Source organism: Mirounga angustirostris, unplaced genomic scaffold, assembly GCF_029215605.1.
Source record: "Mirounga angustirostris isolate CCGP_5_RB_7025 unplaced genomic scaffold, mMirAng1.0.hap1 SCAF_15, whole genome shotgun sequence".
In the NCBI taxonomy this organism is placed as follows: Eukaryota; Metazoa; Chordata; class Mammalia; order Carnivora; family Phocidae; genus Mirounga; species Mirounga angustirostris.
Window position 1 is genome coordinate 41,898,998 of NW_026991723.1, and position 3,796 is coordinate 41,902,793.

Below are 3,796 nucleotides of genomic sequence, written 5' to 3' on the forward strand. Positions count from 1 at the left end.
CCTATATCAGGAGAAAAAATGTCTTTCAAAGCAGAAGATTTTGCCTCCATTTCCCAAACCAGTCAAACCTTCCAGTATCGGTTCTGTAAGCTCCCTGCCAATATGGAGAATAAGCCATTCAATAAGAGAGACCAAGACTAACTGTTCTGAGATGAAAACTTTTGGTCAGCCTTTAAGCAAGACCAAAGCAAAAGCTCTCCAAGAGAATGTCCCATGGTCATGAATGTGTCTCCCTAAAGTACTTTATGACCTGGTAGCCCAGAGTCCTTCATCTCTGTGCCTGACTTGTGACCTCTTCTGGCCTGGAATCTTGTCCCCACCTTAATACCCCCTCCTGTTTATCCCAGCTGAGCACCAATAGAAGAGGCCCCCATGATAACAGATGAATTTTCACGGTGGCAGTAATGATTTTAAAATATATCCAAAAATTCTTTGACAAGTCTCCTCTTAAAAAGATGGAGCCTAATTCTTCTCCCCTTGAGTGTAGGCCTGAATGATCAATTACTTTCTAAAAATAATCAAATGTGATGGAAGTGACAGTCTGTTACTTCCAAGCTTGGGTCAGAAGAAGCATTGTGGCTTCCTCCTTGCTCTTGCATTTGGACTGCTCACTCTAGAGAAGCCAGACACCATGTTGTGAGGACATTTAAGCAGCGCATAGAGAAGCTCATATGAAGGAGAACGGAGGTTTCCTACCAACAACCAGCACTGTGTAAGTGAACCATCTTCGATGTGAGTCCTTCAGGGCTAGTATAGCCTTCAGATAACTGCAATCCCAGCCCAAATCTTAACTACACACATCACAGGAAACCTTGAGCAAAGCTGTTCCAAATTCCTGACCCACAGAAATTACGGGAGATGATATGTTTATTGTTGATTAAGCCACTTAGGTTCTGGACTAATTTGTTTTTGTTGTTGTTGTTGCTTGTTTATTTGTTGGGGTTTTTTTGCTGCAAAAAGCTTTCTTGTTTCCATTTGGTCCACAGCTTGGGAGAGGGCTCCAGGGCAGTTAAAAAGCTTCCTAGTGGCTGCAGGGAGAGGCTCAGGCACATGCCAGAGGGGCCCCTCAAAGGTTGCTGGGCTTCAGAGGCTCCTAGTCGTGCTTGAAGGTGAACCCTTCAAAAAGATACTCACCCAGCCTTGTCTGGGGGGCCAGGCAGCCTGCAGAGGTGAGTCAGGTGGTCTTCATCTTCTTGATGAGTTTCACCTCCTTATCCAGGAAGTGGTTTTGCAGGAAGTCACAGAGATGGTGGTCTCCCTGGACAGATCTCATGTCATGCAGATCTGAAAGGGCCTGGTTCAGGTTCATCTCCAGAACTAGGGCAGCTTCCATGGTGTCCAGGATTTTGCCCCACTCATCTTGGGATGGCTTCTGCACATTCTGGAAGAGGACATGGCCGCTGCACTGGTTTTGCATCTTCAAGATACACTTAGTGCCCTTGTGCTTCTCCTCAGCCAACTAGCAGAAGAGGGGCTCACGCCCTCCAGAGCCACATTGTCATGGTTGAAACAGAAGCCCAAAGAGAGGTACAGGGTAGGAGGCCAGCAGATGCATGTTGACCAGGCAGCTGACAGTGACCTCCACTTCAGTGGAGCAATTCTGATGATCTGGGAGCTCATGGCTGATCGGTAATAAGGAGCTAAGCTCAAAATAGGGTGTTGACTGGTTCCAGAGGCAGAGGGTGGCAGAGGAAGATGGCTGGAAAAATGGTTGGAGGCTGATGTCCCTGGGTCTGTTCTGTCCAAACACTGTTGAAGCAAGAGACAGATCTGTGGACTGCCAGGTGCTCTTGGTTTTGGGCTAATTTGTTACACAGCAACAGATAACTAATCCAGGGACTTGGCAACAACCTCTTTTGCTGTCCTCGCTATTACTCATGCTGGTTGTGGGAATTATGAGCCAGATGAGAGGGAATAATTTATGATCGTCAGTGGGGAAGATATTTTGGGAAGTATGACCTCTCCTCATACCATACCTCCTCATAAACTGTGACAGCCCCACTGTGGTAATCTGGCTATTGATACCACTAGATTTGTAGGGACACTTCGATTTTTAAAAGGTGTTTGAACTTACAAAGAAATATCTCACAAATATTTCTTTGTATTTTCTTCCCAACAGCTCTATGGAGCAGGCAGTGTGGCTATTATTTCCTCGAATTTAGACATGAGAAAACTCAGGCCCAGAGTTTCAAATTTCAAGTGACCGATGTGTGACAAAGTCAGGATTTGAGTGGAAGTCTCTCAGATTCCACATCTGGGTTACCATCATGCCCCTTAAATAAGTGCCATTTCTGCTCTGTGAGTCAGTTAAATTCAATCCAGCATATTTAATAGCAAGAGATAATATTTACAAAGAGCTCGGTGCAAGGTAAAGTACTCACTAAGTGGTAGCTCATACTATCATTATATTTATGGGATGCCCAGTGCTAGGAATACAGAGGTGAACCAGGCCAGGCCCCTTTCCTTAAGGAACTTGGACTGGGAGGAGATGCAGACCTTGCTGAATGATTTGCTTCCAGGATTGCCTTGAAAAGCCCAAAAAGAAAAGAAAAATAGTGTGTATACGCCAGGCAAACTAAGGTCAGGGGTGGAATGTTCAGGGCCCTTTATGGCTCAATGTTCGGTCCCCTCTCAAATGTAGGGGCAGAGCCCTCCCACCCCAGTCGGCAGGCACCCGAAGAGCAGGTTGCCCGAGGGCAAAGAAAACAGTGATCATTAGGAACACCCCACTCTTCAATTTCTGCAATAATTATTACCTTGTTTTCTTGGATTGAATGTGACTTACTGAGATGCAAGAATCAGCCAGGACATCTTAGGAGAAAACACCATGGAATGAGCTTCCTGCCTCTGGGGGGGGTTCTCCAGGAAATGACCACGTTGAAATCGCTTCCCGGAGTTCACGGGACCCTGGAATGGGATTGGTGAGGGTGAGCCGAAGACAGCCCATGGGACAGATGGAGGGAAATTGCTCCTGGGGCCCATGGAGAGAAGATGAGGCCCTGGGCATTACAGAATGGCTTCCATCGCACCAAAGACACCCCGAGGTCCTTGGTGCCACCAAGGGCTTTCCTGAGGGAGGAGGAGAACTGTTTTGAGTGGCTCATCAGGGTCCTGGGCAAGAACTGAGGATGGCCTGTTTTTGTTTGATTTCTCCTGTTTTTGGTGTTTTTTTTTAAGTGGTCACCAAATTCCCATCATTCTTTGTATGCAACACCCATTAAACCTAAGCGATTCTCCAAGACAAAGAAAACACCGCGTCTGGGGCCATGTGCCAATAAGAAGTACATGACCTCTTGCTGGGGCACTGGTATTTTTAAAGCAACAAATGCATGATATTGAATATCCCAGCAAGGCTCCCTTCTGAGCAGATCCAACAATTGTCCTGGAGAAGAAACAAACTGGTAAATGCCCCCAAACCCTTCTGGGGCGCCCACAAAAACAGATCATCAAATTCCTCTCCCTCATCAGGAAGGCGGGGGGTGGGCCGTGCTTGGGTGTGCGAGTGTGAGAGGCGGCTTGTCGTGGTGCTGGAGACCCGTTGTCGTCCGGTTGTCAGCACAAGTGAGGATATTGGACTTTTTTTTTTTTTAAAGACAGAGACAACGAGAGAGGGAACACAAGCAGGGGGAGAGGGAGTAGCGGGCTTCCCGTGGAGCAGGGAGCCCGATGGGGGCTCGATCCCAGGACCCTGGGATCATGACCTGAGCACCGAAGGCAGACGCTTAACGACGGAGCCACTCAGGCACCCCAGGACATTGGACCTTTTGCTCCCCTCTGGAAAAACATAAGACACAGC

At 47.5% G+C, this 3,796-nt stretch overlaps 1 pseudogene; it reads right to left on the minus strand.

The window, feature by feature from the left end:
- Positions 1-1,130: 1,130 nt before the first annotated feature.
- LOC123850261 (ferritin light chain-like) lies at positions 1,131-2,269 on the minus strand (annotated as a pseudogene).
- Positions 2,270-3,796: the final 1,527 nt, after the last annotated feature.